The sequence below is a fragment of the Chiloscyllium punctatum genome, chromosome 24, assembly GCF_047496795.1.
Source record: "Chiloscyllium punctatum isolate Juve2018m chromosome 24, sChiPun1.3, whole genome shotgun sequence".
In the NCBI taxonomy this organism is placed as follows: domain Eukaryota; kingdom Metazoa; phylum Chordata; class Chondrichthyes; order Orectolobiformes; family Hemiscylliidae; genus Chiloscyllium; species Chiloscyllium punctatum.
In genome coordinates, this window is record NC_092762.1 from 17535620 (window position 1) to 17552645 (window position 17026).

At 44.9% G+C, this 17026-nt stretch overlaps 7 non-coding genes across 7 annotated transcripts; all 7 read right to left on the minus strand.

The window, feature by feature from the left end:
* Positions 1 to 517: 517 nt before the first annotated feature.
* Positions 518 to 591, minus strand: trnai-aau (transfer RNA isoleucine (anticodon AAU)). Its single transcript has one exon. It is a non-coding gene; the product is annotated as a tRNA-Ile (tRNA).
* A 2008-nt stretch (positions 592 to 2599) lies between these two features.
* trnai-aau (transfer RNA isoleucine (anticodon AAU)) lies at positions 2600 to 2673 on the minus strand. The gene has a single exon. It is a non-coding gene; the product is annotated as a tRNA-Ile (tRNA).
* Positions 2674 to 4681: 2008 nt separating this feature from the next.
* trnai-aau (transfer RNA isoleucine (anticodon AAU)) lies at positions 4682 to 4755 on the minus strand. Its single transcript has one exon. It is a non-coding gene; the product is annotated as a tRNA-Ile (tRNA).
* A 2002-nt stretch (positions 4756 to 6757) lies between these two features.
* trnai-aau (transfer RNA isoleucine (anticodon AAU)) lies at positions 6758 to 6831 on the minus strand. Its single transcript has one exon. It is a non-coding gene; the product is annotated as a tRNA-Ile (tRNA).
* A 2003-nt stretch (positions 6832 to 8834) lies between these two features.
* trnai-aau (transfer RNA isoleucine (anticodon AAU)) lies at positions 8835 to 8908 on the minus strand. The gene has a single exon. It is a non-coding gene; the product is annotated as a tRNA-Ile (tRNA).
* A 4085-nt stretch (positions 8909 to 12993) lies between these two features.
* trnai-aau (transfer RNA isoleucine (anticodon AAU)) lies at positions 12994 to 13067 on the minus strand. The gene has a single exon. It is a non-coding gene; the product is annotated as a tRNA-Ile (tRNA).
* Positions 13068 to 15075: 2008 nt separating this feature from the next.
* trnai-aau (transfer RNA isoleucine (anticodon AAU)) lies at positions 15076 to 15149 on the minus strand. Its single transcript has one exon. It is a non-coding gene; the product is annotated as a tRNA-Ile (tRNA).
* Positions 15150 to 17026: the final 1877 nt, after the last annotated feature.

Below are 17026 nucleotides of genomic sequence, written 5' to 3' on the forward strand. Positions count from 1 at the left end.
TCCCCCTTTGTTTTTATCTTTATCTTTAATCAGTTAGACTCGAAACGTCAGCTCTTTTCTCTCCTTGCAGATGGTGCCAGACCTGCTGAGATTATCCAGCATTTTCTCTTTTGGTTTCAGCTTCCAGCATCCGCAGTAATTTGCTTTTATGAATGGCTCTATGATATTGCTGGTGATATGATAACTCCCAGTGTCGATGCATGAGAGGTGAGCAAGCGAACGAATTGCGTCTGGAAGTCGTGTGACGAGTATTAACAGAGATCCAGGAAAATAACACGAACGAATCTTTGATTAAATTGAAGCCTGAACTCCGGTTCTCCTCCGAGACTGTGCCAGGTCTGTCGAATACTGCACATATTTCATGTTTTGCATTTGTTGGTGAAAACAACTGAGACTGGCTGTTTTGCTGCAGCCATCACGGGTACTAACCCTGTCAAATGCTTTCTTGCGCTGATGGCGCTTCCTGCTTTGTGGAGTACGTCGTTTGGAAACACAGCAACGACACAAGCGCTGCATGTGGTCAGTGTGGGGTTCGAACCCACGACCTTGGCGTTATTAGCACCACGCTCTAACCAGCTGAGCTAACCGACCAACGCCGGCGGGCCACCGAACGCAAATGGCTATATTGCCGGTGCTCACATCCATGGCTGCTCTGCATTTTCTGCTTCTACGATAGTCTGAAGTATTTCCTTTCGTTGCAAAGCTTTTCAACAAAAAAAACATTTACTTTTCCGAACGCGCATACTCGAGTTAACCATTTGCTCTGATATCTAAAATTAAACACAATGTCCGGACGCATGCAATTTCAATCGCAACGCCACCAGCTCAGCTGCAGCTTCTCACGTTGACAAATTTCGTCTGGAGAACCGTACCTTCAACGATCGCTCACTGTTCTTCTGGATACTCACAGACCTTTGGAGTCAGGGTTATGTGCTGCTGATTAACTGCTACGAACCTTACGCCAAATGCATTGGAATTGTAATCTATCAGTGGGGTTCTTTCTGCTCCCGAACGACGCAGTTGCTTTGGTGTCAGCAACAGCTCAGAAGTCAATTGCACGTTTTGCTCAATGACTCATGTTGCTTATGCAATCTTCGTTTGACCGCATATTTAGCAAGTTATCAGGCCTTCCTGCAGAGTTTGTCCGCGACAGGTCAGCTGCTAAAATGATTGCTTCAGACAGCATGCCCCTACACCCTACATTTGAAAATGGAAAAGGTGCAAACGTTTACAGGCTGAACACTCGCTCACTATTTCGCCTGGCGCGTCAGAGGCTGGGAGCTGATCTTACGGAGGTTTTTCAATCATGATGGGAATGAATCGGGTAAATAGACAAGTTCCTTTCGCTCAGGTGGGGCAGTTCAGAACCAGAGGGTATAAATCTGGTGTGGGAGGGTGAGAATTCGAAAGGCAGTGAGGGGCAACGGTTGTACGCAGAGGGTGGTGCGTTTCTGGAATAAGTTACCAGACGAGCTGGTGATGGATGGTATAATTCCAATACTGTTAAGGAATCTGGACGTCTACTTGAATAGGAAGGGTTGAGAGAGAAATGGGTCAAGTGCATGCAATCGCGGCTGGATGAGTTGAGGATATCTGTTCGGAATGGACGAGTGCGACCGAAGACTGTGTTTTCAGTGCTGTCCATATCTAATGGCTCTATGATAGTGCAGGTGAAATGATGAAAAAGATAAATATAAAAAAGAAGTAAAATTGTCTGAAGTTGTTGAATTCAAACAACTTCAGGTAATTTTATTTCAATTATTTTATTTATCTTTTTTAGTTGTGTTTTTTTTTCACTGTTCTGTACCTCTTATTTCTTGACTGTCTCTCTTTCTCTCGCTCCCCACTCTGTCAATACCTTTTTCCTCTCCTCTTCCCGCTTTGCTACCCTTCTCCCCTGTTTTCCATTTTGTCTCGGCTTGACCCATCCCTCACATATTTTGTCACATAGCGCTGGCTTCAGCCTGCGTCATTCACGCCTCTTAATCTCCCTTTAATCTCTCCATGCACTGTCATTATCACCTTTGCATCTGGAGCCTTGACTCACCTTCTCTCAGCGTGGTATAAATAGCTCCATAATACTCCCCCTTTGTTTTTATCTTTATCTTTAATCAGTTAGACTCGAAACGTCAGCTCTTTTCTCTCCTTGCAGATGGTGCCAGACCTGCTGAGATTATCCAGCATTTTCTCTTTTGGTTTCAGCTTCCAGCATCCGCAGTAATTTGCTTTTATGAATGGCTCTATGATATTGCTGGTGATATGATAACTCCCAGTGTCGATGCATGAGAGGTGAGCAAGCGAACGAATTGCGTCTGGAAGTCGTGTGACGAGTATTAACAGAGATCCAGGAAAATAACACGAACGAATCTTTGATTAAATTGAAGCCTGAACTCCGGTTCTCCTCCGAGACTGTGCCAGGTCTGTCGAATACTGCACATATTTCATGTTTTGCATTTGTTGGTGAAAACAACTGAGACTGGCTGTTTTGCTGCAGCCATCACGGGTACTAACCCTGTCAAATGCTTTATTGCGCTGATGGCGCTTCCTGCTTTGTGGAGTACGTCGTTTGGAAACACAGCAACGACACAAGCGCTGCATGTGGTCAGTGTGGGGATCGAACCCACGACCTTGGCGTTATTAGCACCACGCTCTAACCAGCTGAGCTAACCGACCAACGCCGGCGGGCCACCGAACGCAAATGGCTATATTGCCGGTGCTCACATCCATGGCTGCTCTGCATTTTCTGCTTCTACGATAGTCTGAAGTATTTCCTTTCGTTGCAAAGCTTTTCAACAAAAAAAACATTTACTTTTCCGAACGCGCATACTCGAGTTAACCATTTGCTCTGATATCTAAAATTAAACACAATGTCTGGACGCATGCAATTTCAATCGCAACGCCACCAGCTCAGCTGCAGCTTCTCACGTTGACAAATTTCGTCTGGAGAACCGTACCTTCAACGATCGCTCACTGTTCTTCTGGATACTCACAGACCTTTGGAGTCAGGGTTATGTGCTGCTGATTAACTGCTACGAACCTTACGCCAAATGCATTGGAATTGTAATCTACCAGTGGGGTTCTTTCTGCTCCCGAACGACGCAGTTGCTTTGGTGTCAGCAACAGCTCAGAAGTCAATTGCACGTTTTGCTCAATGACTCATGTTGCTTATGCAATCTTCGTTTGACCGCATATTTAGCAAGTTATCAGGCCTTCCTGCAGAGTTTGTCCGCGACAGGTCAGCTGCTAAAATGATTGCTTCAGACAGCATGCCCCTACACCCTACATTTGAAAATGGAAAAGGTGCAAACGTTTACAGGCTGAACACTCGCTCACTATTTCGCCTGGCGCGTCAGAGGCTGGGAGCTGATCTTACGGAGGTTTTTCAATCATGATGGGAATGAATCGGGTAAATAGACAAGTTCCTTTCGCTCAGGTGGGGCAGTTCAGAACCAGAGGGTATAAATCTGGTGTGGGAGGGTGAGAATTCGAAAGGCAGTGAGGGGCAACGGTTGTACGCAGAGGGTGGTGCGTTTCTGGAATAAGTTACCAGACGAGCTGGTGATGGATGGTATAATTCCAATACTGTTAAGGAATCTGGACGTCTACTTGAATAGGAAGGGTTGAGAGAGAAATGGGTCAAGTGCATGCAATCGCGGCTGGATCAGTTGAGGATATCTGTTCGGAATGGACGAGTGCGACCGAAGACTGTGTTTTCAGTGCTGTCCATATCTAATGGCTCTATGATAGTGCAGGTGAAATGATAAAAAAGATAAATAAAAAAAAGAAGTAAAATTGTCTGAAGTTGTTGAATTCAAACAACTTCAGGTAATTTTATTTCAATTATTTTATTTATCTTTTTTAGTTGTGTTTTTTTTTCACTGTTCTGTACCTCTTATTTCTTGACTGTCTCTCTTTCTCTCGCTCCCCACTCTGTCAATACCTTTTTCCTCTCCTCTTCCCGCTTTGCTACCCTTCTCCCCTGTTTTCCATTTTGTCTCGGCTTGACCCATCCCTCACATATTTTGTCACATAGCGCTGGCTTCAGCCTGCGTCATTCACGCCTCTTAATCTCCCTTTAATCTCTCCATGCACTGTCATTATCACCTTTGCATCTGGAGCCTTGACTCACCTTCTCTCAGCGTGGTATAAATAGCTCCATAATACTCCCCCTTTGTTTTTATCTTTATCTTTAATCAGTTAGACTCGAAACGTCAGCTCTTTTCTCTCCTTGCAGATGGTGCCAGACCTGCTGAGATTATCCAGCATTTTCTCTTTTGGTTTCAGCTTCCAGCATCCGCAGTAATTTGCTTTTATGAATGGCTCTATGATATTGCTGGTGATATGATAACTCCCAGTGTCGATGCATGAGAGGTGAGCAAGCGAACGAATTGCGTCTGGAAGTCGTGTGACGAGTATTAACAGAGATCCAGGAAAATAACACGAACGAATCTTTGATTAAATTGAAGCCTGAACTCCGGTTCTCCTCCGAGACTGTGCCAGGTCTGTCGAATACTGCACATATTTCATGTTTTGCATTTGTTGGTGAAAACAACTGAGACTGGCTGTTTTGCTGCAGCCATCACGGGTACTAACCCTGTCAAATGCTTTATTGCGCTGATGGCGCTTCCTGCTTTGTGGAGTACGTCGTTTGGAAACACAGCAACGACACAAGCGCTGCATGTGGTCAGTGTGGGGATCGAACCCACGACCTTGGTGTTATTAGCACCACGCTCTAACCAGCTGAGCTAACCGACCAACGCCAGCGGGCCACCGAACGCAAATGGCTATATTGCCGGTGCTCACATCCATGGCTGCTCTGCATTTTCTGCTTCTACGATAGTCTGAAGTATTTCCTTTCGTTGCAAAGCTTTTCAACAAAAAAAACATTTACTTTTCCGAACGCGCATACTCGAGTTAACCATTTGCTCTGATATCTAAAATTAAACACAATGTCTGGACGCATGCAATTTCAATCGCAACGCCACCAGCTCAGCTGCAGCTTCTCACGTTGACAAATTTCGTCTGGAGAACCGTACCTTCAACGATCGCTCACTGTTCTTCTGGATACTCACAGACCTTTGGAGTCAGGGTTATGTGCTGCTGATTAACTGCTACGAACCTTACGCCAAATGCATTGGAATTGTAATCTATCAGTGGGGTTCTTTCTGCTCCCGAACGACGCAGTTGCTTTGGTGTCAGCAACAGCTCAGAAGTCAATTGCACGTTTTGCTCAATGACTCATGTTGCTTATGCAATCTTCGTTTGACCGCATATTTAGCAAGTTATCAGGCCTTCCTGCAGAGTTTGTCCGCGACAGGTCAGCTGCTAAAATGATTGCTTCAGACAGCATGCCCCTACACCCTACATTTGAAAATGGAAAAGGTGCAAACGTTTACAGGCTGAACACTCGCTCACTATTTCGCCTGGCGCGTCAGAGGCTGGGAGCTGATCTTACGGAGGTTTTTCAATCATGATGGGAATGAATCGGGTAAATAGACAAGTTCCTTTCGCTCAGGTGGGGCAGTTCAGAACCAGAGGGTATAAATCTGGTGTGGGAGGGTGAGAATTCGAAAGGCAGTGAGGGGCAACGGTTGTACGCAGAGGGTGGTGCGTTTCTGGAATAAGTTACCAGACGAGCTGGTGATGGATGGTATAATTCCAATACTGTTAAGGAATCTGGACGTCTACTTGAATAGGAAGGGTTGAGAGAGAAATGGGTCAAGTGCATGCAATCGCGGCTGGATCAGTTGAGGATATCTGTTCGGAATGGACGAGTGCGACCGAAGACTGTGTTTTCAGTGCTGTCCATATCTAATGGCTCTATGATAGTGCAGGTGAAATGATAAAAAAGATAAATAAAAAAAAGAAGTAAAATTGTCTGAAGTTGTTGAATTCAAACAACTTCAGGTAATTTTATTTCAATTATTTTATTTATCTTTTTTAGTTGTGTTTTTTTTTCACTGTTCTGTACCTCTTATTTCTTGACTGTCTCTCTTTCTCTCGCTCCCCACTCTGTCAATACATTTTTCCTCTCCTCTTCCCGCTTTGCTACCCTTCTCCCCTGTTTTCCATTTTGTCTCGGCTTGACCCATCCCTCACATATTTTGTCACATAGCGCTGGCTTCAGCCTGCGTCATTCACGCCTCTTAATCTCCCTTTAATCTCTCCATGCACTGTCATTATCACCTTTGCATCTGGAGCCTTGACTCACCTTCTCTCAGCGTGGTATAAATAGCTCCATAATACTCCCCCTTTGTTTTTATCTTTATCTTTAATCAGTTAGACTCGAAACGTCAGCTCTTTTCTCTCCTTGCAGATGGTGCCAGACCTGCTGAGATTATCCAGCATTTTCTCTTTTGGTTTCAGCTTCCAGCATCCGCAGTAATTTGCTTTTATGAATGGCTCTATGATATTGCTGGTGATATGATAACTCCCAGTGTCGATGCATGAGAGGTGAGCAAGCGAACGAATTGCGTCTGGAAGTCGTGTGACGAGTATTAACAGAGATCCAGGAAAATAACACGAACGAATCTTTGATTAAATTGAAGCCTGAACTACGGTTCTCCTCCGAGACTGTGCCAGGTCTGTCGAATACTGCACATATTTCATGTTTTGCATTTGTTGGTGAAAACAACTGAGACTGGCTGTTTTGCTGCAGCCATCACTAACCCTATCAAATGCTTTATTGCGCTGATGGCGCTTCCCGCTTTGTGGAGTACGCCGTTTGGAAACACAGCAACGACACAAGCGCGGCATGTGGTCAGTGTGGGGATCGAACCCACGACCTTGGCGTTATTAGCACCACGCTCTAACCAGCTGAGCTAACCGACCAACGCCGGCGGGCCACCGAACGCAAATGGCTATATTGCCGGTGCTCACATCTATGGCTGCTCTGCATTTTCTGCTTCTACGATAGTCTGAAGTATTTCCTTTCGTTGCAAAGCTTTTCAACAAAAAAAAACATTTACTTTTCCGAACGCGCATACTCGAGTTAACCATTTGCTCTGATATCTAAAATTAAACACAATGTCCGGACGCATGCAATTTCAATCGCAACGCCACCAGCTCAGCTGCAGCTTCTCACGTTGACAAATTTCGTCTGGAGAACCGTACCTTCAACGATCGCTCACTGTTCTTCTGGATACTCACAGACCTTTGGAGTCAGGGTTATGTGCTGCTGATTAAGTGCTACGAACCTTACGCCAAATGCATTGGAATTGTAATCTATCAGTGGGGTTCTTTCTGCTCCCGAACGAGGCAGTTGCTTTGGTGTCAGCAACAGCTCAGAAGTCAATTGCACGTTTTGCTCAATGACTCATGTTGCTTATGCAATCTTCGTTTGACCACATATTTAGCAAGTTATCAGGCCTTCCTGCAGAGTTTGTCCGCGACAGGTCAGCTGCTAAAATGATTGCTTCAGACAGCATGCCCCTACACCCTACATTTGAAAATGGAAAAGGTGCAAACGTTTACAGGCTGAACACTCGCTCACTATTTCGCCTGGCGCGTCAGAGGCTGGGAGCTGATCTTACGGAGGTTTTTCAATCATGATGGGAATGAATCGGGTAAATAGACAAGTTCCTTTCGCTCAGGTGGGGCAGTTCAGAACCAGAGGGTATAAATCTGGTGTGGGAGGGTGAGAATTCGAAAGGCAGTGAGGGGCAACGGTTGTACGCAGAGGGTGGTGCGTTTCTGGAATAAGTTACCAGACGAGCTGGTGATGGATGGTATAATTCCAATACTGTTAAGGAATCTGGACGTCTACTTGAATAGGAAGGGTTGAGAGAGAAATGGGTCAAGTGCATGCAATCGCGGCTGGATCAGTTGAGGATATCTGTTCGGAATGGACGAGTGCGACCGAAGACTGTGTTTTCAGTGCTGTCCATATCTAATGGCTCTATGATAGTGCAGGTGAAATGATAAAAAAGATAAATATAAAAAAGAAGTAAAATTGTCTGAAGTTGTTGAATTCAAACAACTTCAGGTAATTTTATTTCAATTATTTTATTTATCTTTTTTAGTTGTGTTTTTTTTTCACTGTTCTGTACCTCTTATTTCTTGACTGTCTCTCTTTCTCTCGCTCCCCACTCTGTCAATAGCTTTTTCCTCTCCTCTTCCCGCTTTGCTACCCTTCTCCCCTGTTTTCCATTTTGTCTCGGCTTGACCCATCCCTCACATATTTTGTCACATAGCGCTGGCTTCAGCCTGCGTCATTCACGCCTCTTAATCTCCCTTTAATCTCTCCATGCACTGTCATTATCACCTTTGCATCTGGAGCCTTGACTCACCTTCTCTCAGCGTGGTATAAATAGCTCCATAATACTCCCCCTTTGTTTTTATCTTTATCTTTAATCAGTTAGACTCGAAACGTCAGCTCTTTTCTCTCCTTGCAGATGGTGCCAGACCTGCTGAGATTATCCAGCATTTTCTCTTTTGGTTTCAGCTTCCAGCATCCGCAGTAATTTGCTTTTATGAATGGCTCTATGATATTGCTGGTGATATGATAACTCCCAGTGTCGATGCATGAGAGGTGAGCAAGCGAACGAATTGCGTCTGGAAGTCGTGTGACGAGTATTAACAGAGATCCAGGAAAATAACACGAACGAATCTTTGATTAAATTGAAGCCTGAACTCCGGTTCTCCTCCGAGGCTGTGCCAGGTCTGTCGAATACTGCACATATTTCATGTTTTGCATTTGTTGGTGAAAACAACTGAGACTGGCTGTTTTGCTGCAGCCATCACGAACCCTATCAAATGCTTTATTGCGCTGATGGCGCTTCCCGCTTTGTGGAGTACGCCGTTTGGAAACACAGCAACGACACAAGCGCTGCATGTGGCCAGTGTGGGGATCGAACCCACGACCTTGGCGTTATTAGCATCACGCTCTAACCAGCTGAGCTAACCGACCAACGCCGGCGGGCCACCGAACGCAAATGGCTATATTGCCGGTGCTCACATCTATGGCTGCTCTGCATTTTCTGCTTCTACGATAGTCTGAAGTATTTCCTTTCGTTGCAAAGCTTTTCAACAAAAAAAAACATTTACTTTTCCGAACGCGCATACTCGAGTTAACCATTTGCTCTGATATCTAAAATTAAACACAATGTCCGGACGCATGCAATTTCAATCGCAACGCCACCAGCTCAGCTGCAGCTTCTCACGTTGACAAATTTCGTCTGGAGAACCGTACCTTCAACGATCGCTCACTGTTCTTCTGGATACTCACAGACCTTTGGAGTCAGGGTTATGTGCTGCTGATTAACTGCTACGAACCTTACGCCAAATGCATTGGAATTGTAATCTATCAGTGGGGTTCTTTCTGCTCCCGAACGACGCAGTTGCTTTGGTGTCAGCAACAGCTCAGAAGTCAATTGCACGTTTTGCTCAATGACTCATGTTGCTTATGCAATCTTCGTTTGACCACATATTTAGCAAGTTATCAGGCCTTCCTGCAGAGTTTGTCCGCGACAGGTCAGCTGCTAAAATGATTGCTTCAGACAGCATGCCCCTACACCCTACATTTGAAAATGGAAAAGGTGCAAACGTTTACAGGCTGAACACTCGCTCACTATTTCGCCTGGCGCGTCAGAGGCTGGGAGCTGATCTTACGGAGGTTTTTCAATCATGATGGGAATGAATCGGGTAAATAGACAAGTTCCTTTCGCTCAGGTGGGGCAGTTCAGAACCAGAGGGTATAAATCTGGTGTGGGAGGGTGAGAATTCGAAAGGCAGTGAGGGGCAACGGTTGTACGCAGAGGGTGGTGCGTTTCTGGAATAAGTTACCAGACGAGCTGGTGATGGATGGTATAATTCCAATACTGTTAAGGAATCTGGACGTCTACTTGAATAGGAAGGGTTGAGAGAGAAATGGGTCAAGTGCATGCAATCGCGGCTGGATCAGTTGAGGATATCTGTTCGGAATGGACGAGTGCGACCGAAGACTGTGTTTTCAGTGCTGTCCATATCTAATGGCTCTATGATAGTGCAGGTGAAATGATAAAAAAGATAAATATAAAAAAGAAGTAAAATTGTCTGAAGTTGTTGAATTCAAACAACTTCAGGTAATTTTATTTCAATTATTTTATTTATCTTTTTTAGTTGTGTTTTTTTTTCACTGTTCTGTACCTCTTATTTCTTGACTGTCTCTCTTTCTCTCGCTCCCCACTCTCTCAATACCTTTTTCCTCTCCTCTTCCCGCTTTGCTACCCTTCTCCCCTGTTTTCCATTTTGTCTCGGCTTGACCCATCCCTCACATATTTTGTCACATAGCGCTGGCTTCAGCCTGCGTCATTCACGCCTCTTAATCTCCCTTTAATCTCTCCATGCACTGTCATTATCACCTTTGCATCTGGAGCCTTGACTCACCTTCTCTCAGCGTGGTATAAATAGCTCCATAATACTCCCCCTTTGTTTTTATCTTTATCTTTAATCAGTTAGACTCGAAACGTCAGCTCTTTTCTCTCCTTGCAGATGGTGCCAGACCTGCTGAGATTATCCAGCATTTTCTCTTTTGGTTTCAGCTTCCAGCATCCGCAGTAATTTGCTTTTATGAATGGCTCTATGATATTGCTGGTGATATGATAACTCCCAGTGTCGATGCATGAGAGGTGAGCAAGCGAACGAATTGCGTCTGGAAGTCGTGTGACGAGTATTAACAGAGATCCAGGAAAATAACACGAACGAATCTTTGATTAAATTGAAGCCTGAACTCCGGTTCTCCTCCGAGGCTGTGCCAGGTCTGTCGAATACTGCACATATTTCATGTTTTGCATTTGTTGGTGAAAACAACTGAGACTGGCTGTTTTGCTGCAGCCATCACGAACCCTATCAAATGCTTTATTGCGCTGATGGCGCTTCCCGCTTTGTGGAGTACGCCGTTTGGAAACACAGCACGACACAAGCGCTGCATGTGGCCAATGTGGGGATCGAACCCACGACCTTGGCGTTATTAGCATCACGCTCTAACCAGCCGAGCTAACCGACCAACGCCGGCGGGCCACCGAACGCAAATGGCTATATTGCCGGTGCTCACATCTATGGCTGCTCTGCATTTTCTGCTTCTACGATAGTCTGAAGTATTTCCTTTCGTGGCAAAGCTTTTCAACAAAAAAAAACATTTACTTTTCCGAACGCGCATACTCGAGTTAACCATTTGCTCTGATATCTAAAATTAAACACAATGTCCGGACGCATGCAATTTCAATCGCAACGCCACCAGCTCAGCTGCAGCTTCTCACGTTGACAAATTTCGTCTGGAGAACCTTACCTTCAACGATCGCTCACTGTTCTTCTGGATACTCACAGACCTTTGGAGTCAGGGTTATGTGCTGCTGATTAACTGCTACGAACCTTACGCCAAATGCATTGGAATTGTAATCTATCAGTGGGGTTCTTTCTGCTCCCGAACGACGCAGTTGCTTTGGTGTCAGCAACAGCTCAGAAGTCAATTGCACGTTTTGCTCAATGACTCATGTTGCTTATGCAATCTTCGTTTGACCACATATTTAGCAAGTTATCGGGCCTTCCTGCAGAGTTTGTCCGCGACAGGTCAGCTGCTAAAATGATTGCTTCAGACAGCATGCCCCTACACCCTACATTTGAAAATGGAAAAGGTGCAAACGTTTACAGGCTGAACACTCGCTCACTATTTCGCCTGGCGCGTCAGAGGCTGGGAGCTGATCTTACGGAGGTTTTTCAATCATGATGGGAATGAATCGGGTAAATAGACAAGTTCCTTTCGCTCAGGTGGGGCAGTTCAGAACCAGAGGGTATAAATCTGGTGAGGGAGGGTGAGAATTCGAAAGGCAGTGAGGGGCAACGGTTGTACGCAGAGGGTGGTGCGTTTCTGGAATAAGTTACCAGACGAGCTGGTGATGGATGGTATAATTCCAATACTGTTAAGGAATCTGGACGTCTACTTGAATAGGAAGGGTTGAGAGAGAAATGGGTCAAGTGCATGCAATCGCGGCTGGATCAGTTGAGGATATCTGTTCGGAATGGACGAGTGCGACCGAAGACTGTGTTTTCAGTGCTGTCCATATCTAATGGCTCTATGATAGTGCAGGTGAAATGATGAAAAAGATAAATATAAAAAAGAAGTAAAATTGTCTGAAGTTGTTGAATTCAAACAACTTCAGGTAATTTTATTTCAATTATTTTATTTATCTTTTTTAGTTGTGTTTTTTTTTCACTGTTCTGTACCTCTTATTTCTTGACTGTCTCTCTTTCTCTCGCTCCCCACTCTGTCAATACCTTTTTCCTCTCCTCTTCCCGCTTTGCTACCCTTCTCCCCTGTTTTCCATTTTGTCTCGGCTTGACCCATCCCTCACATATTTTGTCACATAGCGCTGGCTTCAGCCTGCGTCATTCACGCCTCTTAATCTCCCTTTAATCTCTCCATGCACTGTCATTATCACGTTTGCATCTGGAGCCTTGACTCACCTTCTCTCAGCGTGGTATAAATAGCTCCATAATACTCCCCCTTTGTTTTTATCTTTATCTTTAATCAGTTAGACTCGAAACGTCAGCTCTTTTCTCTCCTTGCAGATGGTGCCAGACCTGCTGAGATTATCCAGCATTTTCTCTTTTGGTTTCAGCTTCCAGCATCCGCAGTAATTTGCTTTTATGAATGGCTCTATGATATTGCTGGTGATATGATAACTCCCAGTGTCGATGCATGAGAGGTGAGCAAGCGAACGAATTGCGTCTGGAAGTCGTGTGACGAGTATTAACAGAGATCCAGGAAAATAACACGAACGAATCTTTGATTAAATTGAAGCCTGAACTCCGGTTCTCCTCCGAGACTGTGCCAGGTCTGTCGAATACTGCACATATTTCATGTTTTGCATTTGTTGGTGAAAACAACTGAGACTGGCTGTTTTGCTGCAGCCATCACGGGTACTAACCCTGTCAAATGCTTTATTGCGCTGATGGCGCTTCCTGCTTTGTGGAGTGCGTCGTTTGGAAACACAGCAACGACACAAGCGCTGCATGTGGTCAGTGTGGGGATCGAACCCACGACCTTGGCGTTATTAGCACCACGCTCTAACCAGCTGAGCTAACCGACCAACGCCGGCGGGCCACCGAACGCAAATGGCTATATTGCCGGTGCTCACATCCATGGCTGCTCTGCATTTTCTGCTTCTACGATAGTCTGAAGTATTTCCTTTCGTTGCAAAGCTTTTCAACAAAAAAAACATTTACTTTTCCGAACGCGCATACTCGAGTTAACCATTTGCTCTGATATCTAAAATTAAACACAATGTCTGGACGCATGCAATTTCAATCGCAACGCCTCCAGCTCAGCTGCAGCTTATCACGTTGACAAATTTCGTCTGGAGAACCGTACCTTCAACGATCGCTCACTGTTCTTCTGGATACTCACAGACCTTTGGAGTCAGGGTTATGTGCTGCTGATTAACTGCTACGAACCTTACGCCAAATGCATTGGAATTGTAATCTATCAGTGGGGTTCTTTCTGCTCCCGAACGACGCAGTTGCTTTGGTGTCAGCAACAGCTCAGAAGTCAATTGCACGTTTTGCTCAATGACTCATGTTGCTTATGCAATCTTCGTTTGACCGCATATTTAGCAAGTTATCAGGCCTTCCTGCAGAGTTTGTCCGCGACAGGTCAGCTGCTAAAATGATTGCTTCAGACAGCATGCCCCTACACCCTACATTTGAAAATGGAAAAGGTGCAAACGTTTACAGGCTGAACACTCGCTCACTATTTCGCCTGGCGCGTCAGAGGCTGGGAGCTGATCTTACGGAGGTTTTTCAATCATGATGGGAATGAATCGGGTAAATAGACAAGTTCCTTTCGCTCAGGTGGGGCAGTTCAGAACCAGAGGGTATAAATCTGGTGTGGGAGGGTGAGAATTCGAAAGGCAGTGAGGGGCAACGGTTGTACGCAGAGGGTGGTGCGTTTCTGGAATAAGTTACCAGACGAGCTGGTGATGGATGGTATAATTCCAATACTGTTAAGGAATCTGGACGTCTACTTGAATAGGAAGGGTTGAGAGAGAAATGGGTCAAGTGCATGCAATCGCGGCTGGATCAGTTGAGGATATCTGTTCGGAATGGACGAGTGCGACCGAAGACTGTGTTTTCAGTGCTGTCCATATCTAATGGCTCTATGATAGTGCAGGTGAAATGATAAAAAAGATAAATATAAAAAAGAAGTAAAATTGTCTGAAGTTGTTGAATTCAAACAACTTCAGGTAATTTTATTTCAATTATTTTATTTATCTTTTTTAGTTGTGTTTTTTTTTCACTGTTCTGTACCTCTTATTTCTTGACTGTCTCTCTTTCTCTCGCTCCCCACTCTGTCAATACCTTTTTCCTCTCCTCTTCCCGCTTTGCTACCCTTCTCCCCTGTTTTCCATTTTGTCTCGGCTTGACCCATCCCTCACATATTTTGTCACATAGCGCTGGCTTCAGCCTGCGTCATTCACGCCTCTTAATCTCCCTTTAATCTCTCCATGCACTGTCATTATCACCTTTGCATCTGGAGCCTTGACTCACCTTCTCTCAGCGTGGTATAAATAGCTCCATAATACTCCCCCTTTGTTTTTATCTTTATCTTTAATCAGTTAGACTCGAAACGTCAGCTCTTTTCTCTCCTTGCAGATGGTGCCAGACCTGCTGAGATTATCCAGCATTTTCTCTTTTGGTTTCAGCTTCCAGCATCCGCAGTAATTTGCTTTTATGAATGGCTCTATGATATTGCTGGTGATATGATAACTCCCAGTGTCGATGCATGAGAGGTGAGCAAGCGAACGAATTGCGTCTGGAAGTCGTGTGACGAGTATTAACAGAGATCCAGGAAAATAACACGAACGAATCTTTGATTAAATTGAAGCCTGAACTCCGGTTCTCCTCCGAGACTGTGCCAGGTCTGTCGAATACTGCACATATTTCATGTTTTGCATTTGTTGGTGAAAACAACTGAGACTGGTTGTTTTGCTGCAGCCATCACGGGTACTAACCCTGTCAAATGCTTTATTGCGCTGATGGCGCTTCCTGCTTTGTGGAGTACGTCGTTTGGAAACACAGCAACGACACAAGCGCTGCATGTGGTCAGTGTGGGGATCGAACCCACGACCTTGGCGTTATTAGCACCACGCTCTAACCAGCTGAGCTAACCGACCAACGCCGGCGGGCCACCGAACGCAAATGGCTATATTGCCGGTGCTCACATCCATGGCTGCTCTGCATTTTCTGCTTCTACGATAGTCTGAAGTATTTCCTTTCGTTGCAAAGCTTTTCAACAAAAAAAAATTTACATTTCCGAACGCGCATACTCGAGTTAACCATTTGCTCTGATATCTAAAATTAAACACAATGTCTGGACGCATGCAATTTCAATCGCAACGCCACCAGCTCAGCTGCAGCTTCTCACGTTGACAAATTTCGTCTGGAGAACCGTACCTTCAACGATCGCTCACTGTTCTTCTGGATACTCACAGACCTTTGGAGTCAGGGTTATGTGCTGCTGATTAACTGCTACGAACCTTACGCCAAATGCATTGGAATTGTAATCTATCAGTGGGGTTCTTTCTGCTCCCGAACGACGCAGTTGCTTTGGTGTCAGCAACAGCTCAGAAGTCAATTGCACGTTTTGCTCAATGACTCATGTTGCTTATGCAATCTTCGTTTGACCGCATATTTAGCAAGTTATCAGGCCTTCCTGCAGAGTTTGTCCGCGACAGGTCAGCTGCTAAAATGATTGCTTCAGACAGCATGCCCCTACACCCTACATTTGAAAATGGAAAAGGTGCAAACGTTTACAGGCTGAACACTCGCTCACTATTTCGCCTGGCGCGTCAGAGGCTGGGAGCTGATCTTACGGAGGTTTTTCAATCATGATGGGAATGAATCGGGTAAATAGACAAGTTCCTTTCGCTCAGGTGGGGCAGTTCAGAACCAGAGGGTATAAATCTGGTGTGGGAGGGTGAGAATTCGAAAGGCAGTGAGGGGCAACGGTTGTACGCAGAGGGTGGTGCGTTTCTGGAATAAGTTACCAGACGAGCTGGTGATGGATGGTATAATTCCAATACTGTTAAGGAATCTGGACGTCTACTTGAATAGGAAGGGTTGAGAGAGAAATGGGTCAAGTGCATGCAATCGCGGCTGGATCAGTTGAGGATATCTGTTCGGAATGGACGAGTGCGACCGAAGACTGTGTTTTCAGTGCTGTCCATATCTAATGGCTCTATGATAGTGCAGGTGAAATGATAAAAAAGATAAATATAAAAAAGAAGTAAAATTGTCTGAAGTTGTTGAATTCAAACAACTTCAGGTAATTTTATTTCAATTATTTTATTTATCTTTTTTAGTTGTGTTTTTTTTTTCACTGTTCTGTACCTCTTATTTCTTGACTGTCTCTCTTTCTCTCGCTCCCCACTCTGTCAATACCTTTTTCCTCTCCTCTTCCCGCTTTGCTACCCTTCTCCCCTGTTTTCCATTTTGTCTCGGCTTGACCCATCCCTCACATATTTTGTCACATAGCGCTGGCTTCAGCCTGCGTCATTCACGCCTCTTAATCTCCCTTTAATCTCTCCATGCACTGTCATTATCACCTTTGCATCTGGAGCCTTGACTCACCTTCTCTCAGCGTGGTATAAATAGCTCCATAATACTCCCCCTTTGTTTTTATCTTTATCTTTAATCAGTTAGACTCGAAACGTCAGCTCTTTTCTCTCCTTGCAGATGGTGCCAGACCTGCTGAGATTATCCAGCATTTTCTCTTTTGGTTTCAGCTTCCAGCATCCGCAGTAATTTGCTTTTATGAATGGCTCTATGATATTGCTGGTGATATGATAACTCCCAGTGTCGATGCATGAGAGGTGAACAAGCGAACGAATTGCGTCTGGAAGTCGTGTGACGAGTATTAACAGAGATCCAGGAAAATAACACGAACGAATCTTTGATTAAATTGAAGCCTGAACTCCGGTTCTCCTCCGAGACTGTGCCAGGTCTGTCGAATACTGCACATATTTCATGTTTTGCATTTGTTGGTGAAAAC